Below are 26,313 nucleotides of genomic sequence, written 5' to 3'. Positions count from 1 at the left end.
AAGCATGCATGTCATCGTAATGCAATACCTCCCCCTCTAACATTCGAAAATACCAGTCAGGTGGCGGGCCTCCCATGGATCCTTATGTTTCCCCAATCCATCACCTCCATTAGGGAAATTTGCATACTTATTTACAATGTGGAGTAGTTTAACAATTTCATTTTTGGTTTTTTTTTGTTTTTTAATTTGAATTTGTTGATATAATTTTTAACAATATTGTGATTTTAGTTATTTAAAATAAAATTTTGGATACATAAAGAAATTCTATGCCCTAAAATATCCATGTGGCATTTGGATAGTGTAGACTATATAACTCAAAATTGTAATTCCAACAAATTCTTGCTAAACCAAAGTTGACCAAAAAATATAATTGAAAATAAATCAAAATATAGAAAAAACAACTATGATGATTTTATTAGTGTAAATATAAAGTAGTTAAGTAAATTTATTAATAGACAACGTGCTAATTATTTGTTACAGTGTTAAATTAAAATTTTAGTGTTAAAAATGGACAAGGTTGTGTGTTGATTATAAGGTTAGTTCTTTATAAGTGAAGTGAAGGAAACATTAATTTTGTAGTAAATAGAGTTTATTTTCTAGTACCTTTTCTTTAAGAACATTTTAAGTTCTTTTGATGGAATCCTAGAATTAAAAATTCTGTAATGTTAATATTCTTAAATGCTATTTGATTCAATAGTATCTATGTAGTTAATCTTTTTGTTAAAAAAAGGTAGCTTTTCACACCTACAATTGAGAAAAAATTTATTTGTTACATAATTAAAGACTTCAACAAAATAAGAGTGCAAAGTTCAAGTGGTTATTATCTTTTAAATGATATTAGGTTGGATTAAGGCGCTTCTTCATGTGGTCATGTTGTAAAGTTATAGTTTGAGGTTGAGATATATATTCCATTTAAATTTGATCTTAAGCATTTGTTTAGAATGTGTCACATGTCTCAAATTCACCTATGGGCATATATCACTCCAGTTCATCCTCTATAAATTTGAATTTAAAATTTTATTCTAACCTAGATTTGTCATAATATGATGCCATGATTAATTATTCTCAATATGGATCTAATACCATCTACAACATCTATAACTAATGTCATACGAGTTCTATAACAAATCAAAAACCCAATTGGAACTCTGATATGACGAGGGAATAATATGCCCCACATATCAAAAACATATGTAGTCCTAACAACATTTCATTTCATGCATAATTGTCAACATGCCATCAAAAAAAAATATTAAACACATAAAATATGCCGTCCAAAATCATATAACATAGAAAATGTATCCTTTTATGAGGTCCCACCAATCCATATCCATTGCTATTCAATCTCTCTCAACAATAGGTCACCCTCAAGTTGAGGTTATCACTCCACTAGGAAAAAGGATACCTAAGGCTATTAGGTATTATAATCAACACAACAATAACTAGACCAAGGAACTAAACTCTAGTTGAAACTCCAACCTAACAACCTTTGATTCCCTATTATCCTGCACAATTGAAGGAAGTGTATCCACTTATCTATGTTGTAGTCCCTCAGGTGGCACCACTTCCCTCCAAGAGCTCCAACATGGATTGTCTAGGAACTCTCGTAGCTCTATGCTTCCAGGAACTCCAACTGATATAATGGAGTCTCTAGGCACTCCCGAGGCCTCACATAAGGGAAACCTATTCCTGAAATTTATTTTTCTGGGTCTCCATCCTTCCCCAAGGAAATCCAAGGGGAATTATCCACCCCTATCCACTTAGGATTTATAGGGTTTCCCAAGTTAACAAGGTTATAGTGGATCCTCTACTCTCACTGAACATATACCCAAATCAAAGGTGGTAATAAAGGAGTGATGTAATTATTGAGAATGATGGATTTTTCACGAAGCCTTTAGATTGTATATGCATTCTCCTTTTCTAACAAGTGGCAACTGAATGGCTACCTCAACACACTTGGTAATTCATCCCACGACTTAGGAAATTAGGATACAAATAATGACATACGATGTATGAATTTAGTAATATATTATTTTATTCCTTCACTAAAGCCCGCTTGAATTAGTCCCTTTCATTAATCCTCTAGCCTCCTTTTCACTGATGGATTCCTCATTCTCCATGTTCTCTTGCCTGATTAGAATTAAGTAGTGATGTATTTTATTAATATATGAGTGTGATTATAATTGAAATTTCTAGGCTCACTCTATTATTAGAAAACATGCCCTCTTTTCTAATATCGTACAAGAACTCCAACCCCAAAACATACATACATAGGCACTCTAACCCAAAAACCATACTTTCTCACTAACCTATAAAACATAAGTAAATTTATAATATAGGGGTATTACATTCCCCTCACCCTTATTATGCACTATCTTTAGTGCATTATATAAATATGTAGAATAAAAATCCTCAAAAATATACAAGTACTCCTCTTGCATGGAATCCTCATGCTCCCACATACCACCTTCAAGACCAAAATAAGTCCATTATACCTTTACCAAGATGATGGACCAATTCTTGTAAACTTTGACGTTCTTATCTAATATGTGCACTACTTGGACCTGTAATTCACCCTCATGCTGAAAATAGATCACAACCTAATCAATTACGCGGTTAGGACTAGGGACATGCTTTTTAAGTAATGACACATGAAACACATTATGTATGCACATGGATGTAGGTATTACAAACATGTATGCAACAAGGCTAATCATCTCTAGGATTTTAAATTTCGCATAATATATCATTGCTAGTTTTGGGTAGCTTCCTAATCTTAATGAACATTCCTTAAATTTCACTTTCAAGAAGACATGCTCACCCACTTTGAATTATTTGTGTGTTTTACCTTTTTATACAGTTTTTTTCTTCATGTTCTTCTTTAATTTTACCATATTTTCTTATGTTTCTCTACGTAATATTGGCCCAATAATAGCCTTCTCAGTTGGATTATCCTAACTCATAAGTTTCCTTCATTTCCTACCATACAAAGCTTCAAATGGGCTCATATCTAAAAATTCCCAAAGCCTTTTTTTAATGCAAATTCAACCAAATATAAATACTCTTATTTTTTTGATGGTTTATCCATCACACGCATCCACATCATATCTTCAATCACTTGATTGGTCCTGTTTTTTTTCCCATCTAACTCTAGGTGATATACTTTTCTAAAATTTACTTTCTCCCAAATAATGGGATGTTAGGAAGAGAAGGGATTCAATTATTTAGAATTGTATCTTATTCCATTGCTAAGAGAAACATTTGAGAGTGGTACCTTGTGAGTATAATGGATTAGGATGATCATGTAACATGGATTAAGGCCACAATGGCAAAAGGTAAGTTCATAGTGAGTTCCCATTCCTTTCTATATTTGTTTTTAGAATTGAAGAAATGAGAGAAGAGCATATGCCTCACCTTCTCAATATGTTTCCTCTTATATTGGGATTTTAAGGATAAATCCTATTTCATTTGTGTGGATGGCTTATAATTGCGCCTATTTTCATTATTTTGTTTTAGTTATTTCTTAAAATTCAAGCAAAGCTAGTAATTAATTAATCTGGGATCTAAGGAAACATTAATTTTCATATTTTAATATTTTAGAATATTATAATATTTTTTGTGATGAAATATTCTATTGGAATATCCATGGAATTTACAAATCATATTGGTATCAACGAAATTTTCATTAGAGTATTTGCGGGAAAATATAGGATCTAGGAATTGGTTTAAGGAAAAAATTCGTAGAATCCTATGCATGGAAGATGAGTTTGTTTACAAAAACCCTTGAGATATAATATTATAGAGACTTTCAAGGAAGAAAGAGAAAGCAGTTGAAATTTCTCACAATTTGGTCCTCCTCATGGTGGTTCTAGTAGGTAATATTTGACCATTTAGGGAGGATAAAGGATCTAACTCAAAGATCGAATCAGAAGGGAAACTAAGAGATCACAAAGAGGAAAAAAAGAAGTTGAGGAAAGAACCTAAGAAAGAGAGGCCAAGTTACAATATCATTATCGATTAAGCACTACACGAACCCCATGTTAAGCATAAAACCCCATGTTAAGCCCTAGATATTGGGTTGTTGCAATAATATTGCTATATTTTTATGTAGTCCAAAGAATTTTAGTGTGCCCTTTCAATATAATTGTACTCTTTCTATCCCTATATATATTTGTAAAAGGAGGTTTCCCCCTCATGGATTGTAATTATTGGTTTATTATCATTTTTAAAGTGCATGGTTCATAATATTTGGTCTTAGAGAATACCAACCAAGGTCTTTCCTACTTCAAATGAGTAATCGTGGCATTTTCAATATAATTTTTTAGGGGAGAATCTTCAAGCTATGAAATTATTTGAAAAATGAGAAGAGATATTGATTTACATCTAATTAAAATTTTAGATTTTGTTTCACTATACTTTCATACACACACCCTATGGAAGTTAGGGTCTTTTTAATGGTCCTAAATTAATTTCAAGCGAGTGATATTTTGGATTTTTCGTTATAACCTCCTTTTTAGGATACTTCAGACTATGAAATATTTAAGAGACTTATGAGAGGTATTATGTATGGCTAATAAAAATTTGGGATTTTGGTTCACTACAAAATTGGTGATATATGCTCTAGAAGTTAGGGGTTCTGCATAGTTCTAAAATCAATTTCAAACTAGTGATATTGAAATTTCTGTTGTAAATTTCTCTTGGGGAAATTTCAAATAGTTAAATTTTCAAGAATTTGAAAGGACATACTAAGTACATTAGTTAAAAATTTCATAATCATATTTTAAAAAGTTGACATGTAACATACTATATAAGTTTTCTATTGGGAAAAGGCCAAAATTCAGAAAATTTTCGGAAGCTTACCATAACTTTCACTTAGGACATTAAATTTGTGTTAAACCTATGGAATTGTAGAGAAGACATATCAAAGTAATCTAGGCCAACATTTTAGATTTACAAGGAACAATGTAATCTTTGAAACTCTAGCCAAAAAACCTCAAAAAATCATGAAACGCAATCCAAAAAATGAAAAGTGTGTATTCTAGAATGATGTTTTATTTTTTCAGGGTTAATTTTGCAACATAATTAAAAAATGGCAGTAAAACCATTTTTTTGTCCAAAATAAATTAAAAAAAAATATTTTCCTTTCCCAAGTATAATTTCAAGATTTTTTAGTAATGACGTTAAAGATAAAATAATGGGCTCTGAATCACATTAAAATTCCAACTGTTTTCATCCATGTCGTTAAACATATAATAACATGACACTAAATATCGCTAAAATTCTAATTGTTTTCAACCATAACATTAAAAAAAAAAATTGAAAAATTTTCAACCATAGAATTAAAAAACTCTAAGTTTTCAACACATCTAAACCATCACATTATGAACAAATTACATGACTAAATTAATCAAAATATCAATACTTGTATATTGAATGAAACATAAATTATATCTCTAAGTTATTGTTGCATTGTGGATATTCTAAACAATAAAATTACTCATAATTAAAACATATAATCCAACAAACATAAAAATGACTCATAACTTCATTTAATATCATATAGAAATCAAATTTTTTATTTCAAGATATCATGCAAACATCAATAATATAAATTGTCTTAGACAATTATTCAAAATCACTCATATCTTCTTGCACACCATTAGAATTCACATCTTCAAATGAATGACTAGATGCAGATGAAGATGGTCCATATTCTTCTTTTTCATCAACTAATGCCCCATCTAAGTCCACATGCATGCCCACCATTTCAGGTTTCAAAATTCTTATAGATCTGCAACTGGGTTTAGCAAACTCCCATATCAACATTGTTTCTTCTAATAACAACCTCTTTAGAATCTCTATCATTCTGAAGCGAAGAGTTCCTCTCTTTGTTTTATTGAAGTCATAAACAAGCATGTCAACATCCTCCAATTTTAAGAGGTATGTGCGACGACGATTTATATTTGTACCCTTTCTTTTTCCCTTTCCGCTGATTTTTTTATCAACTACAATCTATGGCTTATACACACCATTGAATGCATTTGTATTTGTGGCATATCAATGTAATTCAACACTTGCAACATCTTCATTTTTTGTAATGACCTTTATAAACTTAGCAACCCAAAATGGATAACCATTGGCATCTCCATATTCTAGCAATGAAATCATGAAACCCTCCCTAATATCTTGTATTGAAACCCTGTAAAGGTATTCCGTGGCTTCATGTTGTGCATGAGATCTTCTGGAACCAATATACATTTCTCTTTCATCTACCCATGAAGAATTAATAATACCTTGAGATTGTTGTTGTTCAACAATTTTTCTTTCCTCATGTTCATTTGACACATTTTGTGGTCAAGTAAATGGAGTTTTCAAAGGTATATCTTCATTTGTTGATCTTGAAATGATATCACTCTAATTATTGAAAAGATATTCCCACCAAACTAAATCAGCAATATCAAAGTACTCATATGTATATCTAATACATATTTTAATTTCTTCGAGGCAATCAAAGTAATTTATATCTCTCTTCTTCCTATGTGCATTATGAACTTCAACAACTGATTGTAATAACAATATATTTGATGCAAATATTGGATGATTTGGAATGAACTTCAAACACGCCAAACCTGATGACGATGCTCATTCTGCAGTAGTTGAATACTTCTTCCCCATATTAGTGTTTTCCTATGAGATTTTTTGATACGAAATTGATGTTGGAAGCTAATGTCATTAACTTATTCAATGTATTTCTCCTCACCGTGTGATCCCAGAATAAACCTTCACATGTCAACAGTTTCTTCCAACACATGAAAAATAGGCTCTGGCATCTATGACTTCTTAACACATTCAATTAATGATGGAAAGCTCCCAACATCCTTCCTCCTCAATGTGACTGAAAAATGACTGAACATACAATCAATATAGTCATGAGTATTCCCAACAAGAAGGAAATCAACCTTTACCTTCTAAAAAATTATCAATTCAACAAGCATGTTTAGATATCCAAAAAAAAATATTTTTTTGTTTTGTTTTCATGACAACTGTTTTCCAATTTTCGATACAAAACTTCAAGAAGGTTACCAGACCAATGAGAAAGCACATCGTGAATTATAGTTATTGTCATATTTTCATCATTATGAATATTTTGACCTACGAAGTATACCCTTGGCAATATTTTCCCATTGAAGACAATAGAACCGACCAAGTGAAACTGAATAAAATTTTCCTCCTGTAAATTTTTGGGTGTGTGAACAAAATGTGGTAGAAGTGTTTTCTTCTGGTCCATACCATCAATTATCAAACCCAAATATTTATTTGGATTATCATAACACTTATTTCGATGCTTGTACAAATTTTTCCTTTCACTTTTTTATTGTTCGTGATGCTCTTGAGGCGCTTTGACAATGGAATCTACCCAACATAAAAGAAAGCCATTAATAAATATGTTTTCATAGTTGACGACTATACAATTTTAAAAAATAATGTTATGAATGGTTACCTCTTTCTGCCCCTTCACATTTATCCCTTTTTTATTTAAGAGAAGCACATGTATTGCAAACCCTCATCCTTATCTTCTTAGGAATATGGAATTTGTTGGATTTTTTCTTCTATATCTTCACAAAATATTTATATGTAATAAATCGACCATTTCCTTCAACACCTTCTACATATTCTTTTTATAAGTTGTATATTTATCATCTTGAGAAATTATATGGAATATGTATTGTCTCTCTATTTGGCATACACTCTCCATGCTTCAAAAATAATTCTTTCATCCATGACATTGCAGTATTTGATAATGGCCCAAATTTTCATTTATGACGAACTTTTGAATAAAATGGGGGATCCTTTTCCAAATTTTCTTGGATTCTTGATAGATGAAAATTACCAATTGAATGAAACATTTTGAAATCCTTTCTACATATAAATAAAGACCCAATATGATAATCATAACCTGACAATGTAGATTGCATGCACCCCACTAAATATGAATTTTGCATGCTTTTATTCATTGACATAAATATCTTCAGTTTCTCCAATGCAAACTTGAAATCCATATGTTTCAACTAATCCTTTTGACAACATTCACTTGAAATGAGAGCGTTGATGGAAATTCTTCTCGTGAGATATTCTGCTCTACCCCTTGTATAACTAGAACATCTTGGATTGATACAAAAAGGTATGCTCCTACTCCTTGATACAATAGTTGTTGAAAACGTCTCCATCATTGAATCGTCATATATAATCATTTTCATCATCATTAGGAGGAATATTATCCTCACTATGATCATTTATGCTTTTGAAATACTAACTTGGAGGATATTCTTCATCTTGCCCTTCATCAATGCTACTCTCATAGTTTTTAGAATTAGGACTAAATGGAAAATTTGACTCTTTGTCCATTGCATATTCTTCATCATGTGCATTGTCATTGCTGCTCTCATAATCCTTAGGATAAGGACTACACAAAAAATGTGACTCTTTACTTACTGGAAATTATTCATCCTGCCCCTTGTCACTACTTCTCTCATAGTCCTTAATATTAGGACTAATTGGAAAATTTGACTCTTTATTTACTCGAAATTCTTCATCTTGCCCTTCGTCACTATTGCTCTCATAGTCCTTAGGATTAGGGCTAAGTGGAAAACCTTTTGGAAGTAGTATAATACATCAAATTATATATTTTGGGATACATTTTTTCCACTTAACTAATTCACCCATATTATACACATGAATAACATTCCAACGGTGCGAGAATCACCTCCATTGGAGTTGATATGCAAATGTTATGCCACTTGGAAGTTGCCTTCCTATTTTGACCACCATAATTCAATATGATGTTGCATTATCCCCCATTATTCATGGAAAACAGACTATCCACTTTATCATGATCAAGAATACTCTATACGAGTTAATCTTGTAACTCTAATTAAGAGTTAAAGATGTCAAACCTAACCACTAGTAGGCTATCAGGCTATGTTATAATCGAGCCACTAGGAGGGAAAATGGTTTCATCTATTTGAGTGCATCTTGTTCCATAGATAGGAAGAGTGCCTAAGGCTAGATATATAGGACTAAATAGAGATATTTTGTGCACTATAGTATCTCATGAGCCATAGGTCTCAGTCACTTGTACTTGCATCCATTTCTGTTCAAATAAAGAGAGAGCAGAGCAACCTCACCTTCTAGCTAGGATTTCTCCCATAAGGGTTTCCTAGATCATATCTTGTATTCATTGTGGTTTGTGAATTTTATCTCATTTTTCTTTATTATCCATATTTTATCTATTTCATACATAAGCATAACACAGTAGTTAATGAATTTGGAAATCTAAGAAGAAACTAACTCTCATATTGTATATTTTAGATTTTCAAATATATTTTCGTAAATATGTTGTAATGAGCTATCTAATGGAATATTCCGTGCAATTTACAGATCAATCATAATTTAAATATATAGAAAATTAATATTATAAATTTTGAAAAAATAGTTTTGCATAAGAATGATGTCATCTCTACAATTTTACAAATTTTTGTAGCGAAATTCCATTGTTTTGGTACTCAAAGTTAACACTAAAAAAAAAAAACACACATGCATTATGTTATGCATGAAAATGCCATATGTTTATTGGAAAACTCAAATTCCTTTTGTTTGTTTGTTCATTAGCGTATCTTTGACTTGTGGGAATAGCATATGGTCTAAAAAATAAAAATCATGGGCATGTAAACTATCTAAATCATCCAATATAACACCCAACCTACGCATTAGCAACTCTTAGCTTGGTAGGATTTTTAGGTGTCTCCTCCCAACTACTATGAGTTTTGAACCTTGGTCATCTTATAAAACAAAATCTTTGGAATCGAATCACACTAGAGAGTTATAACTAGGAAAACTCAAATTTCACGTAGTTATATATGATTTATATAAATAAAAATTATATATTTAGAAAGCCTATTCATCTCCTATATTTAATTTTTTTACACATATTCAAATTCAATGTGAAAATACCTTGATAATCCGTCCATATTTAAATGTTATTATTTTTCCATATTTGCATTGTCACTAACACGTGATGAGAGAGCACCATTAACTTGTGTCCACCCAACGGCAACTAATACTTAACACCTTAACTCATAAATATATCTTAACTACATCAACAACCACCTTAACCCAAAATAAAACTCAATCACATTTCAAACACAAAAACTACTTGAATTTTGTATTTTTGTTTATTAAAATAAAATTCAATCACATTTTTTTTAAACGTTTAAAATCAAATTTAATTGAAATAAATATTTCAACCATAAACTAATATTTTACAGTCTAACTTATAAATATATTGTTAGAAAATTATATATTATAGAGAAATGGAACACATAAAATATTATAGAAACATAAACACAAAAAAAACCCATAAAACAAGAGAGACACAGATATACATGGTTCACCCAATTTGGGCCACATCCACGGAGAAACAACCAATCCTTCCTTTTATATTATCCAGCAAAATGAAGAGATACAACATATAACAAATTCGTTGTAATTACCTCTTAGCTCTCATACAATCTCATCTCTCTTTCTCGCTCAGAATACACATATATATAGATGCAATATAATTCCCCGAGGGGTTACCTTCTAGGGCAAGAAACCAAAATTAAACATACATAACTTCTATTGCCATGTTGACTATGAAATTACAATGGTAGTAGCCCCCAATGGTGAATAAATGAGCATCATTACCACCCCATTACAAACTGAAATCCAATATGGTGATACCTCTAAATAAAGAAGATAATCAGACTACACACACAACATATATCTCAAATACTAAAAATTACATTCACTAATATTTTACAACCTAACTCATAAATATATCTCAAAAACTAAAAATTAAAATTACATTCACTAATATTTTAGAATCTCAATCATAAATATATTTCAAACACTAAACTTACATTAATATAATCTAATGAAATTTCAAATATAAACTCAATATTTCCAATTTTGCCAATTTTTCAATTCCAAAATTAGAACAAATACCCCTACATTATTAGGGAAAAAACTACATAACATTAACTCTATTTACTACAAAATTTACATGTTCCTCTCTTCACTATTTAAAAAAAAAGTCACTTAATAATCAACATATAACCTTAAAACTAGTTAATATTATAATAACAACTTTAATTTAACATATAAAAAATAATTAACTCATTGTTATACCAATAAAATCATATAATTACAACTAAATATATAAAATACAAAATTTACATGTTCCTCCCTTCACTATTAAAAAAAAAAAGTCACTTAATAATCAACATATAAGCTTGAAACTTGTTAATTTTATAATGAAAAATTACAAATAATTAACTCATTGTTATACCAATAAAATCATATAACTATTCTATATTCCAACTAAATATGTAAAATAAATTTATTATACATACTTAAACTAACTTTAACTCTAATTTATATAATTTTTTAATTGTAAAATCCCTCGTACAAAATATAATTTATAACCATCCTTATTAAAAATAAGGATTGTATGCTTAATATTAATCCATATTCTATGTGAAGATGATGAATACTATTTTAGATGGTTAAGCATTGCTTTTTCGTGACTTCGTGGAGCGGCGATTGTTGAGCTAGGGTTACAGGCTTGCAGAGTCTGTTCTCCATGAAAGGACGTCAAGGAGGGAACTCCACTCCCTCCTACAAGTAGGCAGTGGCCAGCAAAGGTAAAAAACCAATAGAAGATGATAGAGGTCCTTCAGATGGAAGGAAAAAAATTAGGGAAGAGGAGCAGGATTGTTCTAAATCTAGGGAGAATATCAACACTAAAGAAAGCGAGGAAGAGGACAAGGAACAGGGAACAAAAGACAAAGCACAAAAGGGACCATGCAAACCCAAAACTATTATCGCTCCTAGAGTAGTTTTGAATGACCTTTCTCTACAGGCGCATAGGGACCACATGCAGACATATTCGATCATTTGTAAATTCATGGGTTTATGGCCCACTGAAAAAGCTTTACAAACATGGATTAAATACCACTTGAAAACAAAAGGAAGCATAAAAATACATCTTGGGTCAAAGGGATTCTTTACTGTAGTCTTTGCAAATATTGAAGATAAGGACAGAGTGTTTGAAGGAGGGCCCTACTTTTACGTAGCCGCAGGCCTGTATATGCGACCATGGTTTATGAATTTTGTCCCAGAATGTGAAACTCTTACCTCGGTCCCGGTTTGGGTTAGACTCTACTCTCTACCTTTGGATTATTGGCAACTGGAATCCTTATCTGCCATAGGAAATAAGTTAGGGCATTTTGTCAAAGCGTCTAAGGCCACTAGAAGGGGAAAATATACATCCTTTGCAAAAAATATGTGTGGGTATGGATCTTTCTAGAGCTTTGTTGGATGAGGTAATCTTGGAAGTATTTGATGAAGAATGGGTGCAAATAGTGGATTATGAACACATTCCATTCAGATGTTTCAAATTCCATGAACATGGGAACCTATTTAGAGATTGCCCTCTCAGTAAAATAGAAAAAAAGAGTAAAACTAACATCATGAAAGATATTGAAAGCTTTCAAAAAGTGGTCCAGAAAGGAAAAGGGAGCAAAAGGAGATCGAAGTCACATCAAACATAAAGGCAACAGGCCAGTCAAAACAGGTTTCAAGCACTAGAAGAGGAAGAGGTGATAACGAAAGTAGATAAGGCCAAGGGAGGCAATCCAGTGAAGGAGGAGAATGGAGAAGATTATGAGCAAACACAAAACATCAATAAACAAAAGTAAGAAATCATAAGTGACACGGAACTAGAAATGGACCAGGAAATGACCCAGAGTGAGATGGAGATGGAAGACCACGAATTATAGGAGATTCTTGAGAAAGAGAATCTAAACTGGAATTTAATTATATGGATATGGATGCAAATATTACATATGTGATATTTCCTTACAGAGATTGACTGTCTACGCATTTACCGGACTTTATACCATTCGCAAGGAACAAGTATTACCAAAGGCTACCTGGCAATAGACAGACTCTGCCTAAGAAATTACCTATAGACAAACTCTCAGACTTTTCCTAATGGTTCAGCCACTTTAGGTTCTCACCAGTGCCGAACACACTGATGCGCAAGCTTCCAAACCAAACTCTAAGACTTGAATAAACCTTTCGTGATGCAAGCAGATCAGACGCACGCGTCCGCAGATGCAGAGCAGGAAAAGTTTTTGACTCTAATTCTAAGACTCTCTCCAGACCCAAATGAGTCTTACTTCACAGCTAACTCTTATTTATAAGCTGGAAGGGAACAAACATTCATGAATGGGCTTTGTACAGACTGATGACTCAAAAGCAAAAGTACTTATACAAATCTAGGCGGATCGCCGAAAGCAAGATTCGGGCATAGGACAATATCATCCTATGTTATCTCGTCCCTACTCTTTATCAGAGACCCAGAGGCATGTGGGGACTGAATCTTAGTACAAACAAAAATTTACACAGAGGAAATTCATAAGTGAACCCTCGAAAGACTGAAGTGACATAAAGGATGAGATTTGCATATCTCAAGATTGTACAAAGTGGAGATTACAGAGCGAGGTGATGCAGGAGCATCAAGACCTTTTTCTCCATCTGTAAATATGGGGTGTGATAATATTAATTTGTAAATATGGGGTGTGATGATTTTTAATATTTTATTCATTAATTTGAATTAGATAGGAGAAGGTGAGGATTTATGTAAATATCTTTTTATTAATAAAAGGATATGAGGAAATTTAATTAGTTGAAGGATTTTAGGGATAAATATCTATCCTTTTGGGATGTTGAGAGATTTAGGGGTTTGTTGAGGATTTTAAGGGATTGAGCATTTAATTAAATGATTTTTAAAATTGTATAAATAGGAGGGGTTTTTAGAGGAAAACACATTGAGAATAGGAGAGGAGATTGAGAGTCTGGTTTAAGCAGCAAGGCTGTAAGCCTTCAGAAATTGTAAAGGGCCATGGCATTGAAACATCTGGCCAGTAAAAAGTTGTAAGTCATTGTTTTGTTTCAGCATATATATTGGGTGATTGAGAAATTGTATATTTGTTCATAACATTGTTAAATTATTGATCGATGGGCTTGAAATCACACTTGTTTATGTGAAAACTGTTATGCAAATCATCCAGGGTAAACAGTGTTAAAATCTCTGTTTGCAAAGGGCGCCATTTTAAGAAAAGATTTCTGTTAGAGATCGATTGGTTAATATGAAGAACTGAATATAGAAGTGTGCAGAGTTATGTTGCTAGAAATTGAGTACGTTGAATGCAGTTAAAATCATTGCTGTGAAAGATCGATGTATCTCAAGATCGATTAAGGGTTCGCCGTAGTGTTAATTGGTGCTTGCTGTAATGATTATTCCAAATTGGATTCATGAGTTTGTATTTACTGAAGAATCTAGATGCCCACTGTTTTTAGACACGGCCCTTTGTTTTTTTGTCGCAGAGGATCGGATCTGTCAGTGGCCTTGAGTTTTGAAACCACTGAAGGATTAAACGAGATAATATAAAGCGTTCATCGATTGAATGAATCAATCATTTTCGTTCCAATATCTCAATTGGGAATTTGCTTTGCCAGATTTTTAATGATTCATTCAACATTTCATACTAGTATTTGTTCTACTATGTCAAGTGGGACGTAGTGCAGCGGAGTCGGGAATTGAGACTTTTCATTGTAACTTGAATTGGCTTCAAACTGTGAAACCAATTGAAGAATTAAGAGATTATTTAAAAGCCTTCATCGGTAGAATGAATTTATGATTTCTGCTTCTACTGTCAATTGGATTCAATTTGGAATGAATGCATTTGTTGAATTGTTAAATTGAACACAGTTATAAAAATCAATCTGCTGGGGTATGGGACCAGAAAGTTAGTGCGTTTGCCGGAGTTGAACGATGTTTATGTTAATTGATCGAATGGCATAACCCTGAGCTGATCTTGTCACTGGAAAGACGCAGTTTACCGGAGTATATGTAAAGGTAAGCAATACCTGTGGGCGATGTTATTTAATAAATTGCTGTGGAAATTGTGAGTGAATTGCAGTAGCGCAGTCATAATTGTCGACGGATTCTCTAAGGGGTAAGCCGCGTTTTTATTACCAAACAAGTATTAAACCGTGGCTGTATCTATTAACATATTGACTGGAATAGATAAATTGCAAAGGAAAAATGCTGAGATGTTGAGCGATGATTCAATGGCAGAGCTGTATAAGAAGGGGTTTCTGCGAAATCATGAATTGGAGCAGAATCATCACTGAGAGCTTTCACAAAATCTCGTGAGAACAATGGAAGTGCAGAAGTTGAAAGGTTCGTGTGAGTTGAAGAGCGCCTCGCCTTGATCGACTTACAGGTGAAATCATATGTTTGATGAAATTAATTATGAATTTTTGAAGTGGCAATGGATTGAAGTTTGGGATTGTGTGAATTAGCAAATTGATTGGAATTATGGTTTCTATAAACCAGATAAAGTTGTGAATACATGTTATAAGTTTCTGCAAGTGATAGTTTTGAATTTGCCAAGTATTGAAGTTTTGATATGGAGAAAAAGCCGAGATGCACGTTGATATGCACAGATGTTAAAGATCCTGGTTATTTGCAGGCTAAGGTCTAGCCTGCATCAATTTTGGTATCAGAGCTTGGCTCTGTTAAAAAGAATGTTTGTTTTTTTTTCTAAATGAAGACAGAAGGTTTGTTGAACTGGAATATTTCTGAATGTGTGATGAATGATCAGATTTTAAATCTGATATGCAGCTGAATGAAGGAAGAATCGTGCAGGTATTGGGTTGTTTAATTTTGAATTGGGTTTTACTGACAAGAGACAGATTGAGGATTGATGGTTGCAGCGTCCGAGGAGGTGAATAGAATGATCAGATTGTTGGTTTAGTACAGACTTTGGATTGAAAGCGCTGATATTAAAAACCGTATGAGCCAGCATCATTTCTAATTCAAATGAATAAATTGAAGATGTGGGAGACTGTGTTGAAATCAGTTCATTGCAGTGGAAGCACTGTGGAAGGTATGTAATTGAAGAGCAGATTTTTGTTATTAAGCAAAATGTTTATACAAACTGCCATAAGTTTGGTAAGCGGAGTTGGAAGGGCGCACTTCTATATATATAATTGATATTTGGTTCACTATACTGAAAGGTTGAAGTTACATAGTCTTGTGCAGGCCCAAACATCATTAAAATGGGGATGCTTGTATTTTCAAATTGAGTATTACAATATGGGTACTTTGTTTCATTGAATCTGGCCATATATGAATGAATCGATATGAATGGGCGCATGTATAAGATTTGGTTCAATTGTTGAAAAAAACCCAAGACGCATTGGTTGATTTTGATTGTATTAAAAATCCATGTTAATTGGGAAGTAAGTTAAATGCATTCTTAATGAGAAGCATTGGGGCTTTAAAATAGAACAATGAACTGATGGTTTTTTTTAAAAATAGTCTTTATAAGACGTGAACAAGGGATTTTTAATGATATTGAACCTGTTGAAAAGAAGATGGTTGGGTTGTGGGTTTTGAACCATTTGTTGAGGATAGTTTCTGCGAACTATTTTGATTTGAAGTTTGCCGGATAAAGCCAGAAGATTGGAAGAGAGGATCAGATTTTAAAATCTGATTGACAGTGAAATTTCGCAGAGGAAGCATAAAAATTTGTCGGAACAGATTTGCAGAAGTGGTGAGGTCTGAAGGTAAGGTTATCTGGGTTTATTTGAATTTGAAGATTGTAGGTTTTGCATTAAAGCAGAAGTATTTTTGCAACTCCCATAGAAGACATGTTTAAAATTGCTAACAGAAAACTGGTGAAAGCATAGGTGTGGCAGAACCTTGAGGAAATCCAATAGAGATTGGATAAGGAAGACAGTTGTGAGCAGGCAGATGAGTTGAAGCCAGGAAGAGCAAAGAAAAAGTGCTCAAAGGAGGTTCTGGAGATAGAGAACCAATTGCTTGCCAAAAGACCAAGTGAGGAGGGCTTGGTGAGGTAAGTGGCGGTAAGATAGGACTTGCTGCTGAAGAGGCTTTAGTACAACTCATAGTAAAGTGAGTGAGGAACCCATAGAAATGGAAAGGATGATGACTAGTGACAATCGTCACAAAGGTTCTGAAATAAACCACAGCAGAGGACAAAAGGAGAAGGATGCCAAGGTAATTGGCATACAGAGAAAGTTAAACAAAGAGGAATATGAGAGGGAGAAGGCTGAGATAGCAGTTCAGCTTGAGGTGTTAATGGAGATGTTGCAAAGAAATGAGGAAAACCAGAAGCATGGTTATGTCATAAGAAAGAAGTTGAGGTGGCAGAGACTACAAGAGAAGTGGAATCATCAGGTAAATTTGCGGTTGATAAAGGAACTAAGGGAACTTGAACAGGTTATAGATGCCAGACAGAGGAGAGAGAAGCTCGAAACAGTTGAGCTACAGCAAAAGGAAGATGTTGAAGTTTCGTTATGTTACCCAGAGAGTGGACCATTACTTTTTGAAAGTGATGAAGAGATAGAGGAGTTGAATCATATGAATGATTCAAAGCAGTCGAAAGATTTGATGACTGAAGCCTTAAATAAGACCGTAAGGTCTTGTGATTTTAAAACTAATGATTTGTATGTGATTGCAGGTTTGGAAGAAGAAGAAGAACATCTACTGAAGGATGTTAAGGAAGATTTAGCAGAAGAAAGACCATGTGAGGAAATAGAAGATCGTGTAAAATTTCCAAAGTCCACTCCAAGTAAAATCATTGAGTTATATAGAGAAATGGACTTTCAAAGGAGGAAATTGGAAGAACAGAGGATGAATGTCCAGGATAGATTGCTGATGAAGGATGAGAAAGTAGTTGTCATAAATGATAATCAAGATGAAATTGCAGGTGACGAGCAAAGGAATGTTGCAGAGGGAAAGGAAGATTGGGAGGCCGCAACATCCATAGTGACAACAAGAGCAACATGTTTTATTGAAGATGTTGGAAATAATCAACGGACAGAGGACATACTGGACAAAGAAATTGAGATGATAAGGAGATTAATGATAAAGACATCCCAGAGAAAGACAGCCGAAAGAAAGAAAAGGAGCGACAACAAGAGAATGACAGTGAAAGATTGCAAGAGCAGAGCAAGTGGAGCACTACAGCACAAAATATGGAAAATTGGAAGACAACAACAGATGACAACAGCAGTGAAGAATCGACAAGCACGGAAGGATTACAAAATAAAATTTGGGATCCAGGAGGAGATATCCAGACTTATGACCAGGTGGTCATGAATTTTCTTACATGGGGAGTCTGATGCAGGAGCATCAAGACCTTTTTCTCCATTTTTAAATATGGGGTGTGATAATATTAATTTGTAAATATGGGGTGTGATGATTTTTAATATTTTATTCATTAATTTGAATTAGATAGGAGAAGGTGAGGATTTATGTAAATATCTTTTTATTAATAAAAGGATATGAGGAAATTTAATTAGTTGAAGGATTTTAGGGATAAATATATATCCTTTAGGGATGTTGAGAGATTTAGGGGTTTGTTGAGGATTTTAAGGGATTGAGCATTTAATTAAATGATTTTTAAAATTGTATAAATAGGAGGGGTTTTTAGAGGAAAACACATTGAGAATAGGAGAGGAGATTGAGAGTCTGGTTTAAGCAGCAAGGCTGTAAGCCTTCAGAAATTGTAAAGGGCCATGGCATTGAAACATCTGGCCAGTAAAAAGTTGTAATTCATTGTTTTGTTTCAGCTTATATATTGGGTGATTGAGAAATTGTATATTTGTTCATAACATTGTTAAATTATTGATCGATGGGCTTGAAATCGCACTTGTTTATGTGAAAACTGTTATGCAAATCATCAAGGGTAAACGGTGTTAAAATCTCTGTTTGCAAAGGGCGCCATTTTAAGAAAAGATTTATGTTAGAGATCGATTGGTTAATATGAAGAACTGAATATAGAAGTGTGCAGAGTTATGTTGCTAGAAATTGAGTACGTTGAATGCAGTTAAAATCATTGCTGTGAAAGATCGATGTATCTCAAGATCGATTAAGGGTTCGCCGTAGTGTTAATTGGTGCTTGCTGTAATGATTATTCCAAATTGGATTCATGAGTTTGTATTTACTGAAGAATCTAGACGCCCACTTTTTTTAGACGCGGCCCTTTGTTTTTTTGTCGCAGAGGATCGGATCTGTCAGTGGCCTTGAGTTTTGAAACCACTGAAGGATTAAACGAGATAATATAAAGCGTTCATCGATTGAATGAATCAATCATTTTCGTTCCAATATCTCAATTGGGAATTTGCTTTGCCAGATTTTTAATGATTCATTCAACATTTCATACTAGTATTTGTTCTACTATGTCAAGTGGGACGTAGTGCAGCAGAGTCGGGAATTGAGACTTTTCATTGTAACTTGAATTGGCTTCAAACTGTGAAACCAATTGAAGAATTAAGAGATTATTTAAAAGCCTTCATCGGTAGAATGAATTTATGATTTCTGCTTCTACTGTCAATTGGATTCAATTTGGAATGAATGCATTTGTTGAATTGTTAAATTGAACACAGTTATAAAAATCGATCTGCTGGGGTATGGGACCAGAAAGTTAGTGCGTTTGCCGGAGTTGAACGTTGTTTATGTTAATTGATCGAATGGCATAACCCTGAGCTGATCTTGTCACTGGAAAGACGCAGTTTACCGGAATATATGTAAAGGTAAGCAATACCTGTGGGCGATGTTATTTAATAAATTGTTGTGGAAATTGTGAGTGAATTGCAGTAGCGCAGTCATAATTGTCGACGGATTCTCTAAGGGGTAAGCCGCGTTTTTATTACCAAACATGTATTAAACCATGGCTGTATCTATTAACATATTGACTGGAATAGATAAATTGCAAAGGAAAAATGCTGAGATGTTGAGCAATGATTCAATGGTAGAGCTGAAGGGGTTTCTGCGAAATCATGAATTGGAGCAGAATCATCACTGAGAGCTTTCACAAAATCTCGTGAGAACAATGGAAGTGCAGAAGTTGAAAGGTTCGTGTGAGTTGAAGAGCGCCTCGCCTTGATCGACTTACAGGTGAAATCATATGTTTGATGAATTTAATTATGAATTTTTGAAGTGGCAATGGATTGAAGTTTGGGATTGTGTGAATTAGCAAATTGCTTGGAAGTATGGTTTCTATAAACCAGATAAAGTTGTGAATACATGTTATAAGCTTCTGCAAGTGATAGTTTTGAATTTGCCAAGTATTGAAGTTTTGATATGGAGAAAAAGCCGAGATGCACATTGATATGCACAGATGTTAAAGATCTTGGTTATTTGCAGGCTAAGGTTTAGCCTGCATCACGAGGGAATCCACGAAAGCTCGTCCAGCACCATAGTCGGCTGAAAAGACATCAATCAAAGGTGTAGTAATCAATCTGTGGGTAAGTGTAGTACTTGTAATTCCATCTTTCAATCAAGTAATTAGAATAATATTGTACCCACACTTCCTTTTCAGTTTCCCAAGTTGAATTATCATGAGGATCTGGAAGATCTAATTCATTAAGATTCAAGAAAGGATTTAGTTCCGGATCAGCTTGTTGATGAAAATCTTCGTAACTGGTACTTGGGTTTATTTTTCTGCACTTGTAGTGATTCATTACAAACCATCTCACATGGCCACATCTTCTGATTCCATTCTGAAAATTTGTACTGCTAATACTTACTAAATCTCTTATTGTTTTATCCCGTACTAAGACCATCATTGTGCTATTCGGACTAAAATTAGGTATTTTCATCATGCCCATGGAGTACGGTTTCATGATTAATGGGGATAAGCCATATTTCTCCCACCAATCCATGAACCATTCTGGTACAGGATCATCCTCTTCCATGTCTTCTACTGGAGTGTCTTCAAACAGAAAAGAAAATTGCAAAGAATAAAACATATTAGTGGAGAAATTCTGCATATTCATTGTTGTGTAGAAAGCTTCTTGCTGCCTGTCTGAATCATAATTTTCTCAGTGAAGATGATTGTCAAACCTTATGAATGTTATATGACAACTGGTGATTCGTTTATCATCTTCATGATCTCTCTCAATCACATAAGCAATGCTCCCGATTTTCCTTAAATAATCCAGGGCTTCAAGGGCCTCATTATTTGCTTCATCTTGATGAGGATCTGTCCAAAGAAAATCAATCCCTGTTCTGTACCTGATTTCTTTTATTGGCCGCCAATCTTCATCATGATCTAGAAGGAGTGTATTTAGATTATATGAAATCCATCCAGTTGAGGTCTCAATTTCCACAGTATTCTCATGTCTTCTGATGAAATTACATTGCAGACTCATTATTGAATGTTCAGATAAAAATTCTCTACTTAACATATCTGCAAAACTGTTCTTATCTCCTTTGACGAATTCAATATCAAAATTATATTGGCTGAGGTGCACGATCCATCTTACTATAGCAGCATCTTCAAAATCACATTTATGAATAGCATATTTTAATCCTTGACAATCTGTTTTAATGGTGAATTTGGTATAGATAACAAAATCTCTGAATTTTTCTATTCCCAAACAGACTGCTCTAAGTTCTTTCTTTAAGCTTGACCAATTTAATTGATTCTTGGCCCATAATCCTGATGCATACTGGCATATTTCAATCTCACTTTTGCTGCTGGGATTCTTTTGGCATAGTACGGCTCCCCATCCTTCATAACTAGCATCTGTCATAATTATCTTCTCCCATTCTTCTCTGATAGGGGAGAGAGGCTGAATTTTCCTGACTTTTTCTTTTATTGTTCTGACTGCCTGGGTGCAGTCATTATTCCATGGTATTGGATCCTTCTGAAGCCTTTTATTCAGCAATTTTCTTTCTTGTGCACAGTGTTTTAGAAACTTGGAAATGTAGTTCAGACTTCCCAAAAATCTCTGCAATTGTGTTTTATCCTTAATTTCATCAGGGAAATGATCAATGAAATTCAAACTTCTTTGAATTACAGTATAGGATCCATACTGTATATTATAACCCAAAAAGTCTATTATTGGCCGAAATAATTTCATCTTGTATTCTAATAATACTATACCCATTTCTTTGACCCTGCGAAGAAAGATTTTCAGATGTTTAATGTGGTCAGCAATATTATCAGAATGAATCAATAAATCATCAATATACTTTTTCAGGAATTCTTCCATTCCTTCGAAAGTTTCATCCATTATTCTCTGGAATGCTGAAGGAGCATTGATTAAACCAAATGGCATGATATTCCACTCATAGTGCCCTTCGGGTACAGAGAATGTCGTCTTCCATTTGTCTTCTTCTTTGATTCCTACTTGCCAAAAACCAGATTTGAGATCAAATTTGGAAAATATTTTAGACTTAGATATCTGGGCAAGTATGGAGGATGGCTTTGGCAGAGGATATGCATCATAGTCCAAAATACTATTCAAAGGTTTATAATTCACAACCAACCTCGGTTTTCCTCTGGCAATCTCAGCATGCTTATTGACATAAAATGCAAAACATGCTATGGGGCTTTTACTTTTCCTGATAAGCCCTTTCTTCAAGAGATCCTTTATTTCTTCTTTGCAAAGCTTCATATGTTCTTCATTCATTGCCACTGCTTTGGATCTCCTTAATTTTCCACTGAAATCTTTTTTGAGAGGAAGTTCTACCTCCTATTTCTTAATATTCCAGAAAGCATTTGGATCATCCGAACAACATTCTTTAAATTGAGCAGTGAGATTTGCTACTTCTGAAGCATATTTTCCATTATCCAAATGTTCTTCTATTTTTAGTACTTCTCTCTTTACTTCCACCTTTGCCAGGAGATTTTCCATCCTTTCTACTCTCTTAATCCTGATTGGAGAATTAGAATTGATAAATGGAAAAAAGACTTCTTTGTTATCAAAATTGACAAAGTATCCATACCTCTGGGTCTTTATATCAAATTTTTCTCCATGCATGTTAAAATTCTGAAAAAATGGTGTCCCAAGGTACATTGCACAATCCAATCCCGGAACAACAGGACAAACCAAATGAACTCCGATTTTTTCTGTAAGCAGAACATCAATTTCTGCTTCGTATTTTGTGGGGATATCACCACTTGCAGTGATTACCCTTGGACATGTTGTTGGCCTTCGGTGATGCATACCAACCACTATATCACTTACAATATTTAACCTGGAACCAGTATCCATAAGAACCTTCCAGAATTCATACCGGTTTCCAATTTTTACCTTCATTTTGACACAATACATGACATCTCTATTCATACTATTGCATCCGAAATCTGTTCTTGCCCTCTCTTCTTCTTCTCCTTCTTCTTTGTTATACTTCTGTTGAATTGGTCCTGAATGATAAGTCCAATTTTCTGTCTTTCCTGAAACAGGACCTTGTGATGAAGATGCAGAAGGTGCTTGTGCATTTAATATCTTTAAACTTAACTCATTGTGTCTTTCAACACACAATATTCTATTTTCCTTGATTGTTTTTCTCAATTCCTTTATTGCCTGATGTACTGCAGGCAAGGTCTGTGGCAGGTCCTCTCCAAAATCTTCATTTCTAAATTGTCTGGTTAAAGCTTCTACTGAGAAAAGAGTAGCAGGAGGCACATACCCTTTATTTGGAGAGTTCTTTGGACTAGAGGGTGATTTCTTCAAATGTTCTGTCAGCAAGGATCTGTGCATTTCTTTCATCTGCGGATCTGTAGCAGCCATCATTTGGGCAAAAATATTTTTACTGATTTCATCATAATCAGTCTTCATCATCCTGACTGCATTACATGTACAAATATCAGGATCATCACAATTACAATATTTACATTCTGTACAATGGGGATCATTACATAATTCTTCATCAGATGATTCTTCTGAGTCAACAAAGTTAAAGTCATTTTCAGATCCTGAATCAGAAGATACCAACTCATCACAGCTGCTAGGAAGATCAAAAGAATTTATCTTTCCTTTCTTATTTCTATACTGGACTTTCTTCTTAGAAGAGTCTTTCTTTTTATTTGGACAATTTGGAGCTGTGTGACCTTTTTTGTTACAGTTGTAATAGATTATTTCTTTGTCATTGGAAAACATTTTTGTATGTTTGTAGGGCTTAGCTTTGTAATGTTTCCTTTTTTATTTTTCTTGGGAAATCTAGGAATTCTTTTTGAACTGTCTTTTCCTCCTCTTATGCCCCTCAGAATTTCCAGCTTTACCAAGGTGCCATTGCTTGCAGAGTTGTTGATATCCATGTGGCTTTTTAGGATTAGTGGTTGCTCTTGCAATCTTCATTTGTGAGCATAATTCTACAATAATTGCTTTTACAGCTTGTCTGATTATGCCAAATTTATAGTCACCAACCTTTCCTGGTAGTTTGTTGACAATAGTTGAAGAAATCCATTGGGGAAGTGATGCAACAAAAATTTCCTTCCATTTTGGCTCAAGAATGAGATCTGGAGTCAATGTGTGCAGTCTGTGAATGAATTCATTAAAATATTCATCAAAGTGTTGCATATTATGCAATTTCATGGCCAGCAGAGTAATGGTAGTAATATCATTGGTTATCTAGGGAAAACCAATGCAGTTGACAATAATAGCAAGAGTAATTTTCCTATCATGTTGCTGACAGGAAAATGGGTAACAGGATCTATGTGAGTAGTTCCATCTTCATTGAGAACAACAGCTTGTTCCCATCCTGCAAGGAGACTTGGATCTTTTAAAGTTTCAGCTTTTAGCCAGGAATCCAGTGTTCCTTCAAATCCTCCTATTATTCTCCTTGTAGCATTTATAGGACCTATATCATCTGCAAGATAAGTCCTATAACACACAAGCATGGAATGTAAAACAGACATAATTTCAGCCTCTGTGCAATTATCAATATTCCATGAGTAAGTAGAATTTGCAGACCAATCCTTATGGTATTCTGATTCCATAAGATCTCTTCTATCAGGAGCAGGGTTCCAAGTAGTCTCCCATCTTGACCTGGATGATGTAGCATTGACTTGATCTTGATCATTATCAGATTGGTCTTGATCTGTCATGGAAACGTTATTGATACAGTTCTCAAGATCTTCAATTTGTGGTTCTGCTTCTATTTTGTGAAGAGTCATGTCAGATAATGATGTTTCTATCTTGTGAAAGCTTGTATCATAACTTTCTTCTTCATCTTTAGTGTAAGAATCTTCAGATATGAAATTAGAAGATTCTGGTTTGCTGGATTCTTCAGTTTCCTTGGATTGCTTTATGGCAGGATGTGGGCTAAAGAAACTGGGGTTTGCAAACAGAGAGTATGGATGAGAGGAAGTAGGCAGTGGAAAGGTTATAGAGCTGGGTGTTCTGATAAGGCTTTCCACAGAAGGAGTAATAGAATATGGGACAGAAGTCTTGGGTTCTGAAAATATAGTTGCAGATTTATAGGCCTCAACCCTAGGCATCTTTTTCAAGGATTTTATCCCTTGAGATACTTCCCAGACTTGCTTCTTTACAATATCTAAGGAATTACTGATCTTTACAATTTCGTTTCCATGAGCCGAGGTGGCTTCATGGGTATTTTTATCTATCTGTCCTGTCTGTAAAGATAAACTGTCAAGACTCTTGGCGAGAGCCTTATCATTTTCTGCCAAAGTAGTCACACTGCTATTCAAACAAACTGTATTGTAATCTTGTTTTCTCAGAATACTTTCAAGCATAGTCTTCATCTCAGAGTTAGCAGTGTCAATATTTTCAAACTTAGAGCTGACAAATTTCTCAAGACTAGACAAGGCTAAATTTGTCCAATTAGTAGCAGCCACAGCATCTCTTGCTACTAGATTAGGATCAACATGAGATGGAAGTAATTTGTACAACTTTCCATCTTGGCTTCTTACCACAAAATTTTTCCAAGGGGGAAACTCTGTGTCTGTTTCTAAAAGGCTTCCATCAAGGAGTTCCCACTTGTGTTTATTTGGGGTCCTAATCCGCATCATGTTTACTTGGAACTGAGAACAAATCTTTCTTAGTAGTTTTTCTCCTTCAATTTGAACAGCAATCAGAGATCTGGGGATATTTGGCTTATTTAACATGCTCTGAATTTTTGGTTGAAAGACATGTGCTTTCAAAGGAGGAGGAATTACTACTGGATTTTCCTTCAACTTTTCTTCTACAAATTTTTCTGGATCCTTGATTCTTTTCTGCTTAGCCTGGTTCCTGAATTGTTTCATCAAGGGTTGTTCTATTATATTTGCAGAAGGATAATACCATTCATAGAATGATATCCATTGGTTTTCTGCCTTCATCCATTCTTTCCATTTTTCAACATTCTGTCTGTTGAAGGCA

This window comes from Pinus tabuliformis, chromosome X (assembly GCF_031772625.1).
Source record: "Pinus tabuliformis cultivar Carrire ecotype Pingquan chromosome X, CPIR1, whole genome shotgun sequence".
Lineage (NCBI taxonomy): Eukaryota > Viridiplantae > Streptophyta > Pinopsida > Pinales > Pinaceae > Pinus > Pinus tabuliformis.
The sequence above is the reverse complement of the archived record's forward strand: the minus strand, read 5'-3'. Positions refer to the sequence as shown.